A 21,986-nucleotide genomic window follows, 5' to 3' on the forward strand; every position below is an offset into this window, starting at 1 on the left:
GAGATGGGCGCGGGCCGAACCGGCGTGTCCGAGGCGCCGTGTGCGGCCGTTCGGAGCTACCAGAGCAGCTCTGTGCTGCGCCGTGCCGTGGAAAGGTGCGAAAACATGCACACAAGACACAGGCTGTTGGACAAAGTATCCCTCTCTTGTAGCGACGAAAGGTAAATTTTTGTTTACAAATTTGCCTTTGTGCACTGCTACAAAACAATATGCCCTGACGTTTTTCACAACATTTCTGTCACTTCATACTGTTTTGTTATTTCCAGAGACTCTTTGGAAGTCTTCCTTGGCGCACTCTTTTCAAACTGAGTTCCTTAATATCGTATCTTACGATAGTTTAAAATCAGTATGGAAGCATCTTTGTCACATGAGAAAGGTAGCATGAAAAAAGGGCTGGCAGGGGTAGCGACAAGAAAGCAAGAAATGAAGACAGCCAGAGTTCCCAGGCGGTCGCCGATCCGAATACTAACGTTGTTGCTTATCTTCGGTGGTCGGACAGGAACAGGTTTTTTTTAATGTAGTTAGTTTTTGGAATTTAGCGCTCCTACAAAACAGTAGGCTCTGACGCATTTCAAGAGCACATCTGTCGATTCGCAGTGTTTCGTTATTTTCAACGACTTCCTAGCACTCTTCCTCCGCGCTTTCTTGTTCAAACTGAGTTCATTACTGTAATTTCGCATCTTACGTTTAATACAGTAGTTTAAAATGCTTGTGGAAGCATCTTTGTCGCACCTGAGAGTTTGTATGAAAAGAGGGCTGGCAGGTGTAGTGACGTACAATCTAAAAAGAGAGAGGGAGCCAACAGCACCCGGTGTTCCCAGGCGGTCACCCATCCAAGTACTAACCGGGCCCGATGTTGCTTAACTTCGGTGATCGGACGAGAACCGGTGTATTCAACATGGTATGGCCGTTGGCGTCCTTATACTGTAGCTGCACGGCAGAAGAAGGCTTCGCCTCTCCTCCTAACACACGCAATCGCTGTTTTCGGTGGCACATTTGACGCAAAGCACGTCCTTCCACCTCGAAGGCGACGCGCCGCCACGTGGGTCGGACGCACAACACAGCTGCTCGTTGCACCGCCTGTCATTCGTTTGGTTCGTGCGGCCTCCGACACTCGCGGGAGACGCACCTTGTTATCGTTATCCGGCGCAGGGCTTGCGCGCGGCCGGGCGGCTTGGGGACTGCGCGGGGTGTGGCAGTGTCGTGCTGGACCGAGGGAAGCGTTCTTACCTGCCTGACACGCGTCGCGCTTCCAGATATTTGCGTAATTCGCACGGTGCATTCTCGGCTGTCCCCTTCCGTCCCGACTTGTCCCGACTTTGCTCGACTGCCGCTCGCTGCCGCTCGGGTCGCGGTCCGTATGACAGCACAAGCACGAGAATCATCTGCGAGATGGGCGCGGGCCGAACCGGCGTGTCCGAGGCGCCGTGTGCGGCCGTTCGGAGCTACCAGAGCAGCTCTGTGCTGCGCCGTGCCGTGGAAAGGTGCGAAAACATGCACACAAGACACAGGCTGTTGGACAAAGTATCCCTCTCTTGTAGCGACGAAAGGTAAATTTTTGTTTACAAATTTGCCTTTGTGCACTGCTACAAAACAATATGCCCTGACGTTTTTCACAACATTTCTGTCACTTCATACTGTTTTGTTATTTCCAGAGACTCTTTGGAAGTCTTCCTTGGCGCACTCTTTTCAAACTGAGTTCCTTAATATCGTATCTTACGATAGTTTAAAATCAGTATGGAAGCATCTTTGTCACATGAGAAAGGTAGCATGAAAAAAGGGCTGGCAGGGGTAGCGACAAGAAAGCAAGAAATGAAGACAGCCAGAGTTCCCAGGCGGTCGCCGATCCGAATACTAACGTTGTTGCTTATCTTCGGTGGTCGGACAGGAACAGGTTTTTTTTAATGTAGTTAGTTTTTGGAATTTAGCGCTCCTACAAAACAGTAGGCTCTGACGCATTTCAAGAGCACATCTGTCGATTCGCAGTGTTTCGTTATTTTCAACGACTTCCTAGCACTCTTCCTCCGCGCTTTCTTGTTCAAACTGAGTTCATTACTGTAATTTCGCATCTTACGTTTAATACAGTAGTTTAAAATGCTTGTGGAAGCATCTTTGTCGCACCTGAGAGTTTGTATGAAAAGAGGGCTGGCAGGTGTAGTGACGTACAATCTAAAAACTTCGGTGATCGGACGAGAACCGGTGTATTCAACATGGTATGGCCGTTGGCGTCCTTATACTGTAGCTGCACGGCAGAAGAAGGCTTCGCCTCTCCTCCTAACACACGCAATCGCTGTTTTCGGTGGCACATTTGACGCAAAGCACGTCCTTCCACCTCGAAGGCGACGCGCCGCCACGTGGGTCGGACGCACAACACAGCTGCTCGTTGCACCGCCTGTCATTCGTTTGGTTCGTGCGGCCTCCGACACTCGCGGGAGACGCACCTTGTTATCGTTATCCGGCGCAGGGCTTGCGCGCGGCCGGGCGGCTTGGGGACTGCGCGGGGTGTGGCAGTGTCGTGCTGGACCGAGGGAAGCGTTCTTACCTGCCTGACACGCGTCGCGCTTCCAGATATTTGCGTAATTCGCACGGTGCATTCTCGGCTGTCCCCTTCCGTCCCGACTTGTCCCGACTTTGCTCGACTGCCGCTCGCTGCCGCTCGGGTCGCGGTCCGTATGACAGCACAAGCACGAGAATCATCTGCGAGATGGGCGCGGGCCGAACCGGCGTGTCCGAGGCGCCGTGTGCGGCCGTTCGGAGCTACCAGAGCAGCTCTGTGCTGCGCCGTGCCGTGGAAAGGTGCGAAAACATGCACACAAGACACAGGCTGTTGGACAAAGTATCCCTCTCTTGTAGCGACAAATTTGCCTTTGTGCACTGCTACAAAACAATATGCCCTGACGTTTTTCACAACATTTCTGTCACTTCATACTGTTTTGTTATTTCCAGAGACTCTTTGGAAGTCTTCCTTGGCGCACTCTTTTCAAACTGAGTTCCTTAATATCGTATCTTACGATAGTTTAAAATCAGTATGGAAGCATCTTTGTCACATGAGAAAGGTAGCATGAAAAAAGGGCTGGCAGGGGTAGCGACAAGAAAGCAAGAAATGAAGACAGCCAGAGTTCCCAGGCGGTCGCCGATCCGAATACTAACGTTGTTGCTTATCTTCGGTGGTCGGACAGGAACAGGTTTTTTTTTAATGTAGTTAGTTTTTGGAATTTAGCGCTCCTACAAAACAGTAGGCTCTGACGCATTTCAAGAGCACATCTGTCGATTCGCAGTGTTTCGTTATTTTCAACGACTTCCTAGCACTCTTCCTCCGCGCTTTCTTGTTCAAACTGAGTTCATTACTGTAATTTCGCATCTTACGTTTAATACAGTAGTTTAAAATGCTTGTGGAAGCATCTTTGTCGCACCTGAGAGTTTGTATGAAAAGAGGGCTGGCAGGTGTAGTGACGTACAATCTAAAAAGAGAGAGGGAGCCAACAGCACCCGGTGTTCCCAGGCGGTCACCCATCCAAGTACTAACCGGGCCCGATGTTGCTTCACTTCGGTGATCGGACGAGAACCGGCGTATTCAACGTGGTATGGCCGTTGGCGTCCTTATACTGTAGCTGCACGGCAGAAGAAGGCTTCGCCTCTCCTCCTAACACACGCAATCGCTGTTTTCGGTGGCACATTTGACGCAAAGCACGTCCTTCCACCTCGAAGGCGACGCGCCGCCACGTGGGTCGGACGCACAACACAGCTGCTCGTTGCACCGCCTGTCATTCGTTTGGTTCGTGCGGCCTCCGACACTCGCGGGAGACGCACCTTGTTATCGTTATCCGGCGCAGGGCTTGCGCGCGGCCGGGCGGCTTGGGGACTGCGCGGGGTGTGGCAGTGTCGTGCTGGACCGAGGGAAGCGTTCTTACCTGCCTGACACGCGTCGCGCTTCCAGATATTTGCGTAATTCGCACGGTGCATTCTCGGCTGTCCCCTTCCGTCCCGACTTGTCCCGACTTTGCTCGACTGCCGCTCGCTGCCGCTCGGGTCGCGGTCCGTATGACAGCACAAGCACGAGAATCATCTGCGAGATGGGCGCGGGCCGAACCGGCGTGTCCGAGGCGCCGTGTGCGGCCGTTCGGAGCTACCAGAGCAGCTCTGTGCTGCGCCGTGCCGTGGAAAGGTGCGAAAACATGCACACAAGACACAGGCTGTTGGACAAAGTATCCCTCTCTTGTAGCGACGAAAGGTAAATTTTTGTTTACAAATTTGCCTTTGTGCACTGCTACAAAACAATATGCCCTGACGTTTTTCACAACATTTCTGTCACTTCATACTGTTTTGTTATTTCCAGAGACTCTTTGGAAGTCTTCCTTGGCGCACTCTTTTCAAACTGAGTTCCTTAATATCGTATCTTACGATAGTTTAAAATCAGTATGGAAGCATCTTTGTCACATGAGAAAGGTAGCATGAAAAAAGGGCTGGCAGGGGTAGCGACAAGAAAGCAAGAAATGAAGACAGCCAGAGTTCCCAGGCGGTCGCCGATCCGAATACTAACGTTGTTGCTTATCTTCGGTGGTCGGACAGGAACAGGTTTTTTTTAATGTAGTTAGTTTTTGGAATTTAGCGCTCCTACAAAACAGTAGGCTCTGACGCATTTCAAGAGCACATCTGTCGATTCGCAGTGTTTCGTTATTTTCAACGACTTCCTAGCACTCTTCCTCCGCGCTTTCTTGTTCAAACTGAGTTCATTACTGTAATTTCGCATCTTACGTTTAATACAGTAGTTTAAAATGCTTGTGGAAGCATCTTTGTCGCACCTGAGAGTTTGTATGAAAAGAGGGCTGGCAGGTGTAGTGACGTACAATCTAAAAAGAGAGAGGGAGCCAACAGCACCCGGTGTTCCCAGGCGGTCACCCATCCAAGTACTAACCGGGCCCGATGTTGCTTAACTTCGGTGATCGGACGAGAACCGGTGTATTCAACATGGTATGGCCGTTGGCGTCCTTATACTGTAGCTGCACGGCAGAAGAAGGCTTCGCCTCTCCTCCTAACACACGCAATCGCTGTTTTCGGTGGCACATTTGACGCAAAGCACGTCCTTCCACCTCGAAGGCGACGCGCCGCCACGTGGGTCGGACGCACAACACAGCTGCTCGTTGCACCGCCTGTCATTCGTTTGGTTCGTGCGGCCTCCGACACTCGCGGGAGACGCACCTTGTTATCGTTATCCGGCGCAGGGCTTGCGCGCGGCCGGGCGGCTTGGGGACTGCGCGGGGTGTGGCAGTGTCGTGCTGGACCGAGGGAAGCGTTCTTACCTGCCTGACACGCGTCGCGCTTCCAGATATTTGCGTAATTCGCACGGTGCATTCTCGGCTGTCCCCTTCCGTCCCGACTTGTCCCGACTTTGCTCGACTGCCGCTCGCTGCCGCTCGGGTCGCGGTCCGTATGACAGCACAAGCACGAGAATCATCTGCGAGATGGGCGCGGGCCGAACCGGCGTGTCCGAGGCGCCGTGTGCGGCCGTTCGGAGCTACCAGAGCAGCTCTGTGCTGCGCCGTGCCGTGGAAAGGTGCGAAAACATGCACACAAGACACAGGCTGTTGGACAAAGTATCCCTCTCTTGTAGCGACGAAAGGTAAATTTTTGTTTACAAATTTGCCTTTGTGCACTGCTACAAAACAATATGCCCTGACGTTTTTCACAACATTTCTGTCACTTCATACTGTTTTGTTATTTCCAGAGACTCTTTGGAAGTCTTCCTTGGCGCACTCTTTTCAAACTGAGTTCCTTAATATCGTATCTTACGATAGTTTAAAATCAGTATGGAAGCATCTTTGTCACATGAGAAAGGTAGCATGAAAAAAGGGCTGGCAGGGGTAGCGACAAGAAAGCAAGAAATGAAGACAGCCAGAGTTCCCAGGCGGTCGCCGATCCGAATACTAACGTTGTTGCTTATCTTCGGTGGTCGGACAGGAACAGGTTTTTTTTAATGTAGTTAGTTTTTGGAATTTAGCGCTCCTACAAAACAGTAGGCTCTGACGCATTTCAAGAGCACATCTGTCGATTCGCAGTGTTTCGTTATTTTCAACGACTTCCTAGCACTCTTCCTCCGCGCTTTCTTGTTCAAACTGAGTTCATTACTGTAATTTCGCATCTTACGTTTAATACAGTAGTTTAAAATGCTTGTGGAAGCATCTTTGTCGCACCTGAGAGTTTGTATGAAAAGAGGGCTGGCAGGTGTAGTGACGTACAATCTAAAAAGAAAGAGGGAGCCAACAGCACCCGGTGTTCCCAGGCGGTCACCCATCCAAGTACTAACCGGGCCCGATGTTGCTTAACTTCGGTGATCGGACGAGAACCGGTGTATTCAACATGGTATGGCCGTTGGCGTCCTTATACTGTAGCTGCACGGCAGAAGAAGGCTTCGCCTCTCCTCCTAACACACGCAATCGCTGTTTTCGGTGGCACATTTGACGCAAAGCACGTCCTTCCACCTCGAAGGCGACGCGCCGCCACGTGGGTCGGACGCACAACACAGCTGCTCGTTGCACCGCCTGTCATTCGTTTGGTTCGTGCGGCCTCCGACACTCGCGGGAGACGCACCTTGTTATCGTTATCCGGCGCAGGGCTTGCGCGCGGCCGGGCGGCTTGGGGACTGCGCGGGGTGTGGCAGTGTCGTGCTGGACCGAGGGAAGCGTTCTTACCTGCCTGACACGCGTCGCGCTTCCAGATATTTGCGTAATTCGCACGGTGCATTCTCGGCTGTCCCCTTCCGTCCCGACTTGTCCCGACTTTGCTCGACTGCCGCTCGCTGCCGCTCGGGTCGCGGTCCGTATGACAGCACAAGCACGAGAATCATCTGCGAGATGGGCGCGGGCCGAACCGGCGTGTCCGAGGCGCCGTGTGCGGCCGTTCGGAGCTACCAGAGCAGCTCTGTGCTGCGCCGTGCCGTGGAAAGGTGCGAAAACATGCACACAAGACACAGGCTGTTGGACAAAGTATCCCTCTCTTGTAGCGACGAAAGGTAAATTTTTGTTTACAAATTTGCCTTTGTGCACTGCTACAAAACAATATGCCCTGACGTTTTTCACAACATTTCTGTCACTTCATACTGTTTTGTTATTTCCAGAGACTCTTTGGAAGTCTTCCTTGGCGCACTCTTTTCAAACTGAGTTCCTTAATATCGTATCTTACGATAGTTTAAAATCAGTATGGAAGCATCTTTGTCACATGAGAAAGGTAGCATGAAAAAAGGGCTGGCAGGGGTAGCGACAAGAAAGCAAGAAATGAAGACAGCCAGAGTTCCCAGGCGGTCGCCGATCCGAATACTAACGTTGTTGCTTATCTTCGGTGGTCGGACAGGAACAGGTTTTTTTTAATGTAGTTAGTTTTTGGAATTTAGCGCTCCTACAAAACAGTAGGCTCTGACGCATTTCAAGAGCACATCTGTCGATTCGCAGTGTTTCGTTATTTTCAACGACTTCCTAGCACTCTTCCTCCGCGCTTTCTTGTTCAAACTGAGTTCATTACTGTAATTTCGCATCTTACGTTTAATACAGTAGTTTAAAATGCTTGTGGAAGCATCTTTGTCGCACCTGAGAGTTTGTATGAAAAGAGGGCTGGCAGGTGTAGTGACGTACAATCTAAAAAGAGAGAGGGAGCCAACAGCACCCGGTGTTCCCAGGCGGTCACCCATCCAAGTACTAACCGGGCCCGATGTTGCTTAACTTCGGTGATCGGACGAGAACCGGTGTATTCAACATGGTATGGCCGTTGGCGTCCTTATACTGTAGCTGCACGGCAGAAGAAGGCTTCGCCTCTCCTCCTAACACACGCAATCGCTGTTTTCGGTGGCACATTTGACGCAAAGCACGTCCTTCCACCTCGAAGGCGACGCGCCGCCACGTGGGTCGGACGCACAACACAGCTGCTCGTTGCACCGCCTGTCATTCGTTTGGTTCGTGCGGCCTCCGACACTCGCGGGAGACGCACCTTGTTATCGTTATCCGGCGCAGGGCTTGCGCGCGGCCGGGCGGCTTGGGGACTGCGCGGGGTGTGGCAGTGTCGTGCTGGACCGAGGGAAGCGTTCTTACCTGCCTGACACGCGTCGCGCTTCCAGATATTTGCGTAATTCGCACGGTGCATTCTCGGCTGTCCCCTTCCGTCCCGACTTGTCCCGACTTTGCTCGACTGCCGCTCGCTGCCGCTCGGGTCGCGGTCCGTATGACAGCACAAGCACGAGAATCATCTGCGAGATGGGCGCGGGCCGAACCGGCGTGTCCGAGGCGCCGTGTGCGGCCGTTCGGAGCTACCAGAGCAGCTCTGTGCTGCGCCGTGCCGTGGAAAGGTGCGAAAACATGCACACAAGACACAGGCTGTTGGACAAAGTATCCCTCTCTTGTAGCGACGAAAGGTAAATTTTTGTTTACAAATTTGCCTTTGTGCACTGCTACAAAACAATATGCCCTGACGTTTTTCACAACATTTCTGTCACTTCATACTGTTTTGTTATTTCCAGAGACTCTTTGGAAGTCTTCCTTGGCGCACTCTTTTCAAACTGAGTTCCTTAATATCGTATCTTACGATAGTTTAAAATCAGTATGGAAGCATCTTTGTCACATGAGAAAGGTAGCATGAAAAAAGGGCTGGCAGGGGTAGCGACAAGAAAGCAAGAAATGAAGACAGCCAGAGTTCCCAGGCGGTCGCCGATCCGAATACTAACGTTGTTGCTTATCTTCGGTGGTCGGACAGGAACAGGTTTTTTTTAATGTAGTTAGTTTTTGGAATTTAGCGCTCCTACAAAACAGTAGGCTCTGACGCATTTCAAGAGCATATCTGTCGATTCGCAGTGTTTCGTTATTTTCAACGACTTCCTAGCACTCTTCCTCCGCGCTTTCTTGTTCAAACTGAGTTCATTACTGTAATTTCGCATCTTACGTTTAATACAGTAGTTTAAAATGCTTGTGGAAGCATCTTTGTCGCACCTGAGAGTTTGTATGAAAAGAGGGCTGGCAGGTGTAGTGACGTACAATCTAAAAAGAGAGAGGGAGCCAACAGCACCCGGTGTTCCCAGGCGGTCACCCATCCAAGTACTAACCGGGCCCGATGTTGCTTAACTTCGGTGATCGGACGAGAACCGGTGTATTCAACATGGTATGGCCGTTGGCGTCCTTATACTGTAGCTGCACGGCAGAAGAAGGCTTCGCCTCTCCTCCTAACACACGCAATCGCTGTTTTCGGTGGCACATTTGACGCAAAGCACGTCCTTCCACCTCGAAGGCGACGCGCCGCCACGTGGGTCGGACGCACAACACAGCTGCTCGTTGCACCGCCTGTCATTCGTTTGGTTCGTGCGGCCTCCGACACTCGCGGGAGACGCACCTTGTTATCGTTATCCGGCGCAGGGCTTGCGCGCGGCCGGGCGGCTTGGGGACTGCGCGGGGTGTGGCAGTGTCGTGCTGGACCGAGGGAAGCGTTCTTACCTGCCTGACACGCGTCGCGCTTCCAGATATTTGCGTAATTCGCACGGTGCATTCTCGGCTGTCCCCTTCCGTCCCGACTTGTCCCGACTTTGCTCGACTGCCGCTCGCTGCCGCTCGGGTCGCGGTCCGTATGACAGCACAAGCACGAGAATCATCTGCGAGATGGGCGCGGGCCGAACCGGCGTGTCCGAGGCGCCGTGTGCGGCCGTTCGGAGCTACCAGAGCAGCTCTGTGCTGCGCCGTGCCGTGGAAAGGTGCGAAAACATGCACACAAGACACAGGCTGTTGGACAAAGTATCCCTCTCTTGTAGCGACGAAAGGTAAATTTTTGTTTACAAATTTGCCTTTGTGCACTGCTACAAAACAATATGCCCTGACGTTTTTCACAACATTTCTGTCACTTCATACTGTTTTGTTATTTCCAGAGACTCTTTGGAAGTCTTCCTTGGCGCACTCTTTTCAAACTGAGTTCCTTAATATCGTATCTTACGATAGTTTAAAATCAGTATGGAAGCATCTTTGTCACATGAGAAAGGTAGCATGAAAAAAGGGCTGGCAGGGGTAGCGACAAGAAAGCAAGAAATGAAGACAGCCAGAGTTCCCAGGCGGTCGCCGATCCGAATACTAACGTTGTTGCTTATCTTCGGTGGTCGGACAGGAACAGGTTTTTTTTAATGTAGTTAGTTTTTGGAATTTAGCGCTCCTACAAAACAGTAGGCTCTGACGCATTTCAAGAGCACATCTGTCGATTCGCAGTGTTTCGTTATTTTCAACGACTTCCTAGCACTCTTCCTCCGCGCTTTCTTGTTCAAACTGAGTTCATTACTGTAATTTCGCATCTTACGTTTAATACAGTAGTTTAAAATGCTTGTGGAAGCATCTTTGTCGCACCTGAGAGTTTGTATGAAAAGAGGGCTGGCAGGTGTAGTGACGTACAATCTAAAAAGAGAGAGGGAGCCAACAGCACCCGGTGTTCCCAGGCGGTCACCCATCCAAGTACTAACCGGGCCCGATGTTGCTTAACTTCGGTGATCGGACGAGAACCGGTGTATTCAACATGGTATGGCCGTTGGCGTCCTTATACTGTAGCTGCACGGCAGAAGAAGGCTTCGCCTCTCCTCCTAACACACGCAATCGCTGTTTTCGGTGGCACATTTGACGCAAAGCACGTCCTTCCACCTCGAAGGCGACGCGCCGCCACGTGGGTCGGACGCACAACACAGCTGCTCGTTGCACCGCCTGTCATTCGTTTGGTTCGTGCGGCCTCCGACACTCGCGGGAGACGCACCTTGTTATCGTTATCCGGCGCAGGGCTTGCGCGCGGCCGGGCGGCTTGGGGACTGCGCGGGGTGTGGCAGTGTCGTGCTGGACCGAGGGAAGCGTTCTTACCTGCCTGACACGCGTCGCGCTTCCAGATATTTGCGTAATTCGCACGGTGCATTCTCGGCTGTCCCCTTCCGTCCCGACTTGTCCCGACTTTGCTCGACTGCCGCTCGCTGCCGCTCGGGTCGCGGTCCGTATGACAGCACAAGCACGAGAATCATCTGCGAGATGGGCGCGGGCCGAACCGGCGTGTCCGAGGCGCCGTGTGCGGCCGTTCGGAGCTACCAGAGCAGCTCTGTGCTGCGCCGTGCCGTGGAAAGGTGCGAAAACATGCACACAAGACACAGGCTGTTGGACAAAGTATCCCTCTCTTGTAGCGACGAAAGGTAAATTTTTGTTTACAAATTTGCCTTTGTGCACTGCTACAAAACAATATGCCCTGACGTTTTTCACAACATTTCTGTCACTTCATACTGTTTTGTTATTTCCAGAGACTCTTTGGAAGTCTTCCTTGGCGCACTCTTTTCAAACTGAGTTCCTTAATATCGTATCTTACGATAGTTTAAAATCAGTATGGAAGCATCTTTGTCACATGAGAAAGGTAGCATGAAAAAAGGGCTGGCAGGGGTAGCGACAAGAAAGCAAGAAATGAAGACAGCCAGAGTTCCCAGGCGGTCGCCGATCCGAATACTAACGTTGTTGCTTATCTTCGGTGGTCGGACAGGAACAGGTTTTTTTTAATGTAGTTAGTTTTTGGAATTTAGCGCTCCTACAAAACAGTAGGCTCTGACGCATTTCAAGAGCACATCTGTCGATTCGCAGTGTTTCGTTATTTTCAACGACTTCCTAGCACTCTTCCTCCGCGCTTTCTTGTTCAAACTGAGTTCATTACTGTAATTTCGCATCTTACGTTTAATACAGTAGTTTAAAATGCTTGTGGAAGCATCTTTGTCGCACCTGAGAGTTTGTATGAAAAGAGGGCTGGCAGGTGTAGTGACGTACAATCTAAAAAGAGAGAGGGAGCCAACAGCACCCGGTGTTCCCAGGCGGTCACCCATCCAAGTACTAACCGGGCCCGATGTTGCTTAACTTCGGTGATCGGACGAGAACCGGTGTATTCAACATGGTATGGCCGTTGGCGTCCTTATACTGTAGCTGCACGGCAGAAGAAGGCTTCGCCTCTCCTCCTAACACACGCAATCGCTGTTTTCGGTGGCACATTTGACGCAAAGCACGTCCTTCCACCTCGAAGGCGACGCGCCGCCACGTGGGTCGGACGCACAACACAGCTGCTCGTTGCACCGCCTGTCATTCGTTTGGTTCGTGCGGCCTCCGACACTCGCGGGAGACGCACCTTGTTATCGTTATCCGGCGCAGGGCTTGCGCGCGGCCGGGCGGCTTGGGGACTGCGCGGGGTGTGGCAGTGTCGTGCTGGACCGAGGGAAGCGTTCTTACCTGCCTGACACGCGTCGCGCTTCCAGATATTTGCGTAATTCGCACGGTGCATTCTCGGCTGTCCCCTTCCGTCCCGACTTGTCCCGACTTTGCTCGACTGCCGCTCGCTGCCGCTCGGGTCGCGGTCCGTATGACAGCACAAGCACGAGAATCATCTGCGAGATGGGCGCGGGCCGAACCGGCGTGTCCGAGGCGCCGTGTGCGGCCGTTCGGAGCTACCAGAGCAGCTCTGTGCTGCGCCGTGCCGTGGAAAGGTGCGAAAACATGCACACAAGACACAGGCTGTTGGACAAAGTATCCCTCTCTTGTAGCGACGAAAGGTAAATTTTTGTTTACAAATTTGCCTTTGTGCACTGCTACAAAACAATATGCCCTGACGTTTTTCACAACATTTCTGTCACTTCATACTGTTTTGTTATTTCCAGAGACTCTTTGGAAGTCTTCCTTGGCGCACTCTTTTCAAACTGAGTTCCTTAATATCGTATCTTACGATAGTTTAAAATCAGTATGGAAGCATCTTTGTCACATGAGAAAGGTAGCATGAAAAAAGGGCTGGCAGGGGTAGCGACAAGAAAGCAAGAAATGAAGACAGCCAGAGTTCCCAGGCGGTCGCCGATCCGAATACTAACGTTGTTGCTTATCTTCGGTGGTCGGACAGGAACAGGTTTTTTTTAATGTAGTTAGTTTTTGGAATTTAGCGCTCCTACAAAACAGTAGGCTCTGACGCATTTCAAGAGCACATCTGTCGATTCGCAGTGTTTCGTTATTTTCAACGACTTCCTAGCACTCTTCCTCCGCGCTTTCTTGTTCAAACTGAGTTCATTACTGTAATTTCGCATCTTACGTTTAATACAGTAGTTTAAAATGCTTGTGGAAGCATCTTTGTCGCACCTGAGAGTTTGTATGAAAAGAGGGCTGGCAGGTGTAGTGACGTACAATCTAAAAAGAGAGAGGGAGCCAACAGCACCCGGTGTTCCCAGGCGGTCACCCATCCAAGTACTAACCGGGCCCGATGTTGCTTAACTTCGGTGATCGGACGAGAACCGGTGTATTCAACATGGTATGGCCGTTGGCGTCCTTATACTGTAGCTGCACGGCAGAAGAAGGCTTCGCCTCTCCTCCTAACACACGCAATCGCTGTTTTCGGTGGCACATTTGACGCAAAGCACGTCCTTCCACCTCGAAGGCGACGCGCCGCCACGTGGGTCGGACGCACAACACAGCTGCTCGTTGCACCGCCTGTCATTCGTTTGGTTCGTGCGGCCTCCGACACTCGCGGGAGACGCACCTTGTTATCGTTATCCGGCGCAGGGCTTGCGCGCGGCCGGGCGGCTTGGGGACTGCGCGGGGTGTGGCAGTGTCGTGCTGGACCGAGGGAAGCGTTCTTACCTGCCTGACACGCGTCGCGCTTCCAGATATTTGCGTAATTCGCACGGTGCATTCTCGGCTGTCCCCTTCCGTCCCGACTTGTCCCGACTTTGCTCGACTGCCGCTCGCTGCCGCTCGGGTCGCGGTCCGTATGACAGCACAAGCACGAGAATCATCTGCGAGATGGGCGCGGGCCGAACCGGCGTGTCCGAGGCGCCGTGTGCGGCCGTTCGGAGCTACCAGAGCAGCTCTGTGCTGCGCCGTGCCGTGGAAAGGTGCGAAAACATGCACACAAGACACAGGCTGTTGGACAAAGTATCCCTCTCTTGTAGCGACGAAAGGTAAATTTTTGTTTACAAATTTGCCTTTGTGCACTGCTACAAAACAATATGCCCTGACGTTTTTCACAACATTTCTGTCACTTCATACTGTTTTGTTATTTCCAGAGACTCTTTGGAAGTCTTCCTTGGCGCACTCTTTTCAAACTGAGTTCCTTAATATCGTATCTTACGATAGTTTAAAATCAGTATGGAAGCATCTTTGTCACATGAGAAAGGTAGCATGAAAAAAGGGCTGGCAGGGGTAGCGACAAGAAAGCAAGAAATGAAGACAGCCAGAGTTCCCAGGCGGTCGCCGATCCGAATACTAACGTTGTTGCTTATCTTCGGTGGTCGGACAGGAACAGGTTTTTTTTAATGTAGTTAGTTTTTGGAATTTAGCGCTCCTACAAAACAGTAGGCTCTGACGCATTTCAAGAGCACATCTGTCGATTCGCAGTGTTTCGTTATTTTCAACGACTTCCTAGCACTCTTCCTCCGCGCTTTCTTGTTCAAACTGAGTTCATTACTGTAATTTCGCATCTTACGTTTAATACAGTAGTTTAAAATGCTTGTGGAAGCATCTTTGTCGCACCTGAGAGTTTGTATGAAAAGAGGGCTGGCAGGTGTAGTGACGTACAATCTAAAAAGAGAGAGGGAGCCAACAGCACCCGGTGTTCCCAGGCGGTCACCCATCCAAGTACTAACCGGGCCCGATGTTGCTTAACTTCGGTGATCGGACGAGAACCGGTGTATTCAACATGGTATGGCCGTTGGCGTCCTTATACTGTAGCTGCACGGCAGAAGAAGGCTTCGCCTCTCCTCCTAACACACGCAATCGCTGTTTTCGGTGGCACATTTGACGCAAAGCACGTCCTTCCACCTCGAAGGCGACGCGCCGCCACGTGGGTCGGACGCACAACACAGCTGCTCGTTGCACCGCCTGTCATTCGTTTGGTTCGTGCGGCCTCCGACACTCGCGGGAGACGCACCTTGTTATCGTTATCCGGCGCAGGGCTTGCGCGCGGCCGGGCGGCTTGGGGACTGCGCGGGGTGTGGCAGTGTCGTGCTGGACCGAGGGAAGCGTTCTTACCTGCCTGACACGCGTCGCGCTTCCAGATATTTGCGTAATTCGCACGGTGCATTCTCGGCTGTCCCCTTCCGTCCCGACTTGTCCCGACTTTGCTCGACTGCCGCTCGCTGCCGCTCGGGTCGCGGTCCGTATGACAGCACAAGCACGAGAATCATCTGCGAGATGGGCGCGGGCCGAACCGGCGTGTCCGAGGCGCCGTGTGCGGCCGTTCGGAGCTACCAGAGCAGCTCTGTGCTGCGCCGTGCCGTGGAAAGGTGCGAAAACATGCACACAAGACACAGGCTGTTGGACAAAGTATCCCTCTCTTGTAGCGACGAAAGGTAAATTTTTGTTTACAAATTTGCCTTTGTGCACTGCTACAAAACAATATGCCCTGACGTTTTTCACAACATTTCTGTCACTTCATACTGTTTTGTTATTTCCAGAGACTCTTTGGAAGTCTTCCTTGGCGCACTCTTTTCAAACTGAGTTCCTTAATATCGTATCTTACGATAGTTTAAAATCAGTATGGAAGCATCTTTGTCACATGAGAAAGGTAGCATGAAAAAAGGGCTGGCAGGGGTAGCGACAAGAAAGCAAGAAATGAAGACAGCCAGAGTTCCCAGGCGGTCGCCGATCCGAATACTAACGTTGTTGCTTATCTTCGGTGGTCGGACAGGAACAGGTTTTTTTTTAATGTAGTTAGTTTTTGGAATTTAGCGCTCCTACAAAACAGTAGGCTCTGACGCATTTCAAGAGCACATCTGTCGATTCGCAGTGTTTCGTTATTTTCAACGACTTCCTAGCACTCTTCCTCCGCGCTTTCTTGTTCAAACTGAGTTCATTACTGTAATTTCGCATCTTACGTTTAATACAGTAGTTTAAAATGCTTGTGGAAGCATCTTTGTCGCACCTGAGAGTTTGTATGAAAAGAGGGCTGGCAGGTGTAGTGACGTACAATCTAAAAAGAGAGAGGGAGCCAACAGCACCCGGTGTTCCCAGGCGGTCACCCATCCAAGTACTAACCGGGCCCGATGTTGCTTAACTTCGGTGATCGGACGAGAACCGGTGTATTCAACATGGTATGGCCGTTGGCGTCCTTATACTGTAGCTGCACGGCAGAAGAAGGCTTCGCCTCTCCTCCTAACACACGCAATCGCTGTTTTCGGTGGCACATTTGACGCAAAGCACGTCCTTCCACCTCGAAGGCGACGCGCCGCCACGTGGGTCGGACGCACAACACAGCTGCTCGTTGCACCGCCTGTCATTCGTTTGGTTCGTGCGGCCTCCGACACTCGCGGGAGACGCACCTTGTTATCGTTATCCGGCGCAGGGCTTGCGCGCGGCCGGGCGGCTTGGGGACTGCGCGGGGTGTGGCAGTGTCGTGCTGGACCGAGGGAAGCGTTCTCACCTGCCTGACACGCGTCGCGCTTCCAGATATTTGCGTAATTCGCACGGTGCATTCTCGGCTGTCCCCTTCCGTCCCGACTTGTCCCGACTTTGCTCGACTGCCGCTCGCTGCCGCTCGGGTCGCGGTCCGTATGACAGCACAAGCACGAGAATCATCTGCGAGATGGGCGCGGGCCGAACCGGCGTGTCCGAGGCGCCGTGTGCGGCCGTTCGGAGCTACCAGAGCAGCTCTGTGCTGCGCCGTGCCGTGGAAAGGTGCGAAAACATGCACACAAGACACAGGCTGTTGGACAAAGTATCCCTCTCTTGTAGCGACGAAAGGTAAATTTTTGTTTACAAATTTGCCTTTGTGCACTGCTACAAAACAATATGCCCTGACGTTTTTCACAACATTTCTGTCACTTCATACTGTTTTGTTATTTCCAGAGACTCTTTGGAAGTCTTCCTTGGCGCACTCTTTTCAAACTGAGTTCCTTAATATCGTATCTTACGATAGTTTAAAATCAGTATGGAAGCATCTTTGTCACATGAGAAAGGTAGCATGAAAAAAGGGCTGGCAGGGGTAGCGACAAGAAAGCAAGAAATGAAGACAGCCAGAGTTCCCAGGCGGTCGCCGATCCGAATACTAACGTTGTTGCTTATCTTCGGTGGTCGGACAGGAACAGGTTTTTTTTTAATGTAGTTAGTTTTTGGAATTTAGCGCTCCTACAAAACAGTAGGCTCTGACGCATTTCAAGAGCACATCTGTCGATTCGCAGTGTTTCGTTATTTTCAACGACTTCCTAGCACTCTTCCTCCGCGCTTTCTTGTTCAAACTGAGTTCATTACTGTAATTTCGCATCTTACGTTTAATACAGTAGTTTAAAATGCTTGTGGAAGCATCTTTGTCGCACCTGAGAGTTTGTATGAAAAGAGGGCTGGCAGGTGTAGTGACGTACAATCTAAAAAGAGAGAGGGAGCCAACAGCACCCGGTGTTCCCAGGCGGTCACCCATCCAAGTACTAACCGGGCCCGATGTTGCTTAACTTCGGTGATCGGACGAGAACCGGTGTATTCAACATGGTATGGCCGTTGGCGTCCTTATACTGTAGCTGCACGGCAGAAGAAGGCTTCGCCTCTCCTCCTAACACACGCAATCGCTGTTTTCGGTGGCACATTTGACGCAAAGCACGTCCTTCCACCTCGAAGGCGACGCGCCGCCACGTGGGTCGGACGCACAACACAGCTGCTCGTTGCACCGCCTGTCATTCGTTTGGTTCGTGCGGCCTCCGACACTCGCGGGAGACGCACCTTGTTATCGTTATCCGGCGCAGGGCTTGCGCGCGGCCGGGCGGCTTGGGGACTGCGCGGGGTGTGGCAGTGTCGTGCTGGACCGAGGGAAGCGTTCTTACCTGCCTGACACGCGTCGCGCTTCCAGATATTTGCGTAATTCGCACGGTGCATTCTCGGCTGTCCCCTTCCGTCCCGACTTGTCCCGACTTTGCTCGACTGCCGCTCGCTGCCGCTCGGGTCGCGGTCCGTATGACAGCACAAGCACGAGAATCATCTGCGAGATGGGCGCGGGCCGAACCGGCGTGTCCGAGGCGCCGTGTGCGGCCGTTCGGAGCTACCAGAGCAGCTCTGTGCTGCGCCGTGCCGTGGAAAGGTGCGAAAACATGCACACAAGACACAGGCTGTTGGACAAAGTATCCCTCTCTTGTAGCGACGAAAGGTAAATTTTTGTTTACAAATTTGCCTTTGTGCACTGCTACAAAACAATATGCCCTGACGTTTTTCACAACATTTCTGTCACTTCATACTGTTTTGTTATTTCCAGAGACTCTTTGGAAGTCTTCCTTGGCGCACTCTTTTCAAACTGAGTTCCTTAATATCGTATCTTACGATAGTTTAAAATCAGTATGGAAGCATCTTTGTCACATGAGAAAGGTAGCATGAAAAAAGGGCTGGCAGGGGTAGCGACAAGAAAGCAAGAAATGAAGACAGCCAGAGTTCCCAGGCGGTCGCCGATCCGAATACTAACGTTGTTGCTTATCTTCGGTGGTCGGACAGGAACAGGTTTTTTTTTAATGTAGTTAGTTTTTGGAATTTAGCGCTCCTACAAAACAGTAGGCTCTGACGCATTTCAAGAGCACATCTGTCGATTCGCAGTGTTTCGTTATTTTCAACGACTTCCTAGCACTCTTCCTCCGCGCTTTCTTGTTCAAACTGAGTTCATTACTGTAATTTCGCATCTTACGTTTAATACAGTAGTTTAAAATGCTTGTGGAAGCATCTTTGTCGCACCTGAGAGTTTGTATGAAAAGAGGGCTGGCAGGTGTAGTGACGTACAATCTAAAAAGAGAGAGGGAGCCAACAGCACCCGGTGTTCCCAGGCGGTCACCCATCCAAGTACTAACCGGGCCCGATGTTGCTTAACTTCGGTGATCGGACGAGAACCGGTGTATTCAACATGGTATGGCCGTTGGCGTCCTTATACTGTAGCTGCACGGCAGAAGAAGGCTTCGCCTCTCCTCCTAACACACGCAATCGCTGTTTTCGGTGGCACATTTGACGCAAAGCACGTCCTTCCACCTCGAAGGCGACGCGCCGCCACGTGGGTCGGACGCACAACACAGCTGCTCGTTGCACCGCCTGTCATTCGTTTGGTTCGTGCGGCCTCCGACACTCGCGGGAGACGCACCTTGTTATCGTTATCCGGCGCAGGGCTTGCGCGCGGCCGGGCGGCTTGGGGACTGCGCGGGGTGTGGCAGTGTCGTGCTGGACCGAGGGAAGCGTTCTCACCTGCCTGACACGCGTCGCGCTTCCAGATATTTGCGTAATTCGCACGGTGCATTCTCGGCTGTCCCCTTCCGTCCCGACTTGTCCCGACTTTGCTCGACTGCCGCTCGCTGCCGCTCGGGTCGCGGTCCGTATGACAGCACAAGCACGAGAATCATCTGCGAGATGGGCGCGGGCCGAACCGGCGTGTCCGAGGCGCCGTGTGCGGCCGTTCGGAGCTACCAGAGCAGCTCTGTGCTGCGCCGTGCCGTGGAAAGGTGCGAAAACATGCACACAAGACACAGGCTGTTGGACAAAGTATCCCTCTCTTGTAGCGACGAAAGGTAAATTTTTGTTTACAAATTTGCCTTTGTGCACTGCTACAAAACAATATGCCCTGACGTTTTTCACAACATTTCTGTCACTTCATACTGTTTTGTTATTTCCAGAGACTCTTTGGAAGTCTTCCTTGGCGCACTCTTTTCAAACTGAGTTCCTTAATATCGTATCTTACGATAGTTTAAAATCAGTATGGAAGCATCTTTGTCACATGAGAAAGGTAGCATGAAAAAAGGGCTGGCAGGGGTAGCGACAAGAAAGCAAGAAATGAAGACAGCCAGAGTTCCCAGGCGGTCGCCGATCCGAATACTAACGTTGTTGCTTATCTTCGGTGGTCGGACAGGAACAGGTTTTTTTTTAATGTAGTTAGTTTTTGGAATTTAGCGCTCCTACAAAACAGTAGGCTCTGACGCATTTCAAGAGCACATCTGTCGATTCGCAGTGTTTCGTTATTTTCAACGACTTCCTAGCACTCTTCCTCCGCGCTTTCTTGTTCAAACTGAGTTCATTACTGTAATTTCGCATCTTACGTTTAATACAGTAGTTTAAAATGCTTGTGGAAGCATCTTTGTCGCACCTGAGAGTTTGTATGAAAAGAGGGCTGGCAGGTGTAGTGACGTACAATCTAAAAAGAGAGAGGGAGCCAACAGCACCCGGTGTTCCCAGGCGGTCACCCATCCAAGTACTAACCGGGCCCGATGTTGCTTAACTTCGGTGATCGGACGAGAACCGGTGTATTCAACATGGTATGGCCGTTGGCGTCCTTATACTGTAGCTGCACGGCAGAAGAAGGCTTCGCCTCTCCTCCTAACACACGCAATCGCTGTTTCGGTGGCACATTTGACGCAAAGCACGTCCTTCCACCTCGAAGGCGACGCGCCGCCACGTGGGTCGGACGCACAACACAGCTGCTCGTTGCACCGCCTGTCATTCGTTTGGTTCGTGCGGCCTCCGACACTCGCGGGAGACGCACCTTGTTATCGTTATCCGGCGCAGGGCTTGCGCGCGGCCGGGCGGCTTGGGGACTGCGCGGGGTGTGGCAGTGTCGTGCTGGACCGAGGGAAGCGTTCTCACCTGCCTGACACGCGTCGCGCTTCCAGATATTTGCGTAATTCGCACGGTGCATTCTCGGCTGTCCCCTTCCGTCCCGACTTGTCCCGACTTTGCTCGACTGCCGCTCGCTGCCGCTCGGGTCGCGGTCCGTATGACAGCACAAGCACGAGAATCATCTGCGAGATGGGCGCGGGCCGAACCGGCGTGTCCGAGGCGCCGTGTGCGGCCGTTCGGAGCTACCAGAGCAGCTCTGTGCTGCGCCGTGCCGTGGAAAGGTGCGAAAAACATGCACACAAGACACAGGCTGTTGGACAAAGTATCCCTCTCTTGTAGCGACGAAAGGTAAATTTTTGTTTACAAATTTGCCTTTGTGCACTGCTACAAAACAATATGCCCTGACGTTTTTCACAACATTTCTGTCACTTCATACTGTTTTGTTATTTCCAGAGACTCTTTGGAAGTCTTCCTTGGCGCACTCTTTTCAAACTGAGTTCCTTAATATCGTATCTTACGATAGTTTAAAATCAGTATGGAAGCATCTTTGTCACATGAGAAAGGTATACTCGATTGGGAACCAGAAGGCATGGCTCCTATAGTATGTCATAGCGACGCAAATTCTGCGTTAATTCGTCAATGTGAGGGTGCGTGGGACACAGTAAACATGAAATAGTGCATCGTAAAAGAGATAATCCACTCCTAGCAGACAGCCCTTTCGTTGCCGGGGAAACAATACTCGATTGGGAACCAGAAGGCATAGCTCCTATAGTATGTCATAGCGACGCAAATTCTGCGTTAATTCGTCAATTTGAGGCTGCGTGGGACACAGTAAACATGAAATAGTGCATCGTAAAAGAGATAATCCACTCCTAGCAGACAGCCCTTTCGTTGCCGGGGAAACAATACTCGATTGGGAACCAGAACGCATGGCTCCTATAGTATGTCATAGCGACGCCATTTCTGCGTTAATTCGTCAATGTGAGGGTGCGTGGGACACAGTAAACATGACATAGTGCATCGGAAAAGAGATAATCCTCTCCTAGCAGACAGCCCTTTCGTTGCCGGGGAAATCATACTCGATTGGGAAACAGAAGGCATGGCTCCTATAGTATGTCATAGTGACGCAAATTCTGCGTTAATTCGTCAATGTGAGGGTGCGTGGGACACAGTAAACATGAAATAGTGCATCGGAAAAGAGATAATCCACTCCTAGCATTCAGCCCTTTCGTTGCCGGGGAAACAATACTCGATTGGGAACCAGAAGGCGTGGCTCCTATAGTATGACATAGCGACGCAAAGTCTGCGTTAATTCGTCAATGTGAGGGTGCGTGGGACACAGTAAACATGAAATAGTGCATCGTAAAAGAGATAATCCACTCCTAGCAGACAGCCCTTTCGTTGCCGGGGAAACAACACGCGATCTAGTGT

At 51.7% G+C, this 21,986-nt stretch overlaps 14 non-coding genes across 14 annotated transcripts; all 14 read right to left on the reverse strand.

Annotated features, from left to right (window-relative positions):
• Window positions 1-796: 796 nt before the first annotated feature.
• On the reverse strand, window positions 797-915 carry LOC126313108 (5S ribosomal RNA). The gene has a single exon (XR_007554990.1). It is a non-coding gene; the product is annotated as a 5S ribosomal RNA (ribosomal RNA).
• Window positions 916-3,477: 2,562 nt separating this feature from the next.
• Window positions 3,478-3,596, reverse strand: LOC126313138 (5S ribosomal RNA). Its single transcript, XR_007555018.1, has one exon. It is a non-coding gene; the product is annotated as a 5S ribosomal RNA (ribosomal RNA).
• A 1,270-nt stretch (window positions 3,597-4,866) lies between these two features.
• LOC126313109 (5S ribosomal RNA) lies at window positions 4,867-4,985 on the reverse strand. Its single transcript, XR_007554991.1, has one exon. It is a non-coding gene; the product is annotated as a 5S ribosomal RNA (ribosomal RNA).
• A 1,270-nt stretch (window positions 4,986-6,255) lies between these two features.
• On the reverse strand, window positions 6,256-6,374 carry LOC126313110 (5S ribosomal RNA). Its single transcript, XR_007554992.1, has one exon. It is a non-coding gene; the product is annotated as a 5S ribosomal RNA (ribosomal RNA).
• A 1,270-nt stretch (window positions 6,375-7,644) lies between these two features.
• On the reverse strand, window positions 7,645-7,763 carry LOC126313111 (5S ribosomal RNA). Its single transcript, XR_007554993.1, has one exon. It is a non-coding gene; the product is annotated as a 5S ribosomal RNA (ribosomal RNA).
• A 1,270-nt stretch (window positions 7,764-9,033) lies between these two features.
• On the reverse strand, window positions 9,034-9,152 carry LOC126313112 (5S ribosomal RNA). The gene has a single exon (XR_007554994.1). It is a non-coding gene; the product is annotated as a 5S ribosomal RNA (ribosomal RNA).
• Window positions 9,153-10,422: 1,270 nt separating this feature from the next.
• LOC126313113 (5S ribosomal RNA) lies at window positions 10,423-10,541 on the reverse strand. Its single transcript, XR_007554995.1, has one exon. It is a non-coding gene; the product is annotated as a 5S ribosomal RNA (ribosomal RNA).
• Window positions 10,542-11,811: 1,270 nt separating this feature from the next.
• Window positions 11,812-11,930, reverse strand: LOC126313114 (5S ribosomal RNA). The gene has a single exon (XR_007554996.1). It is a non-coding gene; the product is annotated as a 5S ribosomal RNA (ribosomal RNA).
• A 1,270-nt stretch (window positions 11,931-13,200) lies between these two features.
• LOC126313116 (5S ribosomal RNA) lies at window positions 13,201-13,319 on the reverse strand. Its single transcript, XR_007554998.1, has one exon. It is a non-coding gene; the product is annotated as a 5S ribosomal RNA (ribosomal RNA).
• Window positions 13,320-14,589: 1,270 nt separating this feature from the next.
• Window positions 14,590-14,708, reverse strand: LOC126313117 (5S ribosomal RNA). The gene has a single exon (XR_007554999.1). It is a non-coding gene; the product is annotated as a 5S ribosomal RNA (ribosomal RNA).
• A 1,271-nt stretch (window positions 14,709-15,979) lies between these two features.
• Window positions 15,980-16,098, reverse strand: LOC126313119 (5S ribosomal RNA). Its single transcript, XR_007555000.1, has one exon. It is a non-coding gene; the product is annotated as a 5S ribosomal RNA (ribosomal RNA).
• Window positions 16,099-17,369: 1,271 nt separating this feature from the next.
• LOC126313120 (5S ribosomal RNA) lies at window positions 17,370-17,488 on the reverse strand. Its single transcript, XR_007555001.1, has one exon. It is a non-coding gene; the product is annotated as a 5S ribosomal RNA (ribosomal RNA).
• Window positions 17,489-18,759: 1,271 nt separating this feature from the next.
• On the reverse strand, window positions 18,760-18,878 carry LOC126313121 (5S ribosomal RNA). The gene has a single exon (XR_007555002.1). It is a non-coding gene; the product is annotated as a 5S ribosomal RNA (ribosomal RNA).
• A 1,271-nt stretch (window positions 18,879-20,149) lies between these two features.
• On the reverse strand, window positions 20,150-20,268 carry LOC126313122 (5S ribosomal RNA). The gene has a single exon (XR_007555003.1). It is a non-coding gene; the product is annotated as a 5S ribosomal RNA (ribosomal RNA).
• Window positions 20,269-21,986: the final 1,718 nt, after the last annotated feature.

The sequence above is a fragment of the Schistocerca gregaria genome, unplaced genomic scaffold (assembly GCF_023897955.1).
Source record: "Schistocerca gregaria isolate iqSchGreg1 unplaced genomic scaffold, iqSchGreg1.2 ptg000462l, whole genome shotgun sequence".
NCBI lineage: Eukaryota > Metazoa > Arthropoda > Insecta > Orthoptera > Acrididae > Schistocerca > Schistocerca gregaria.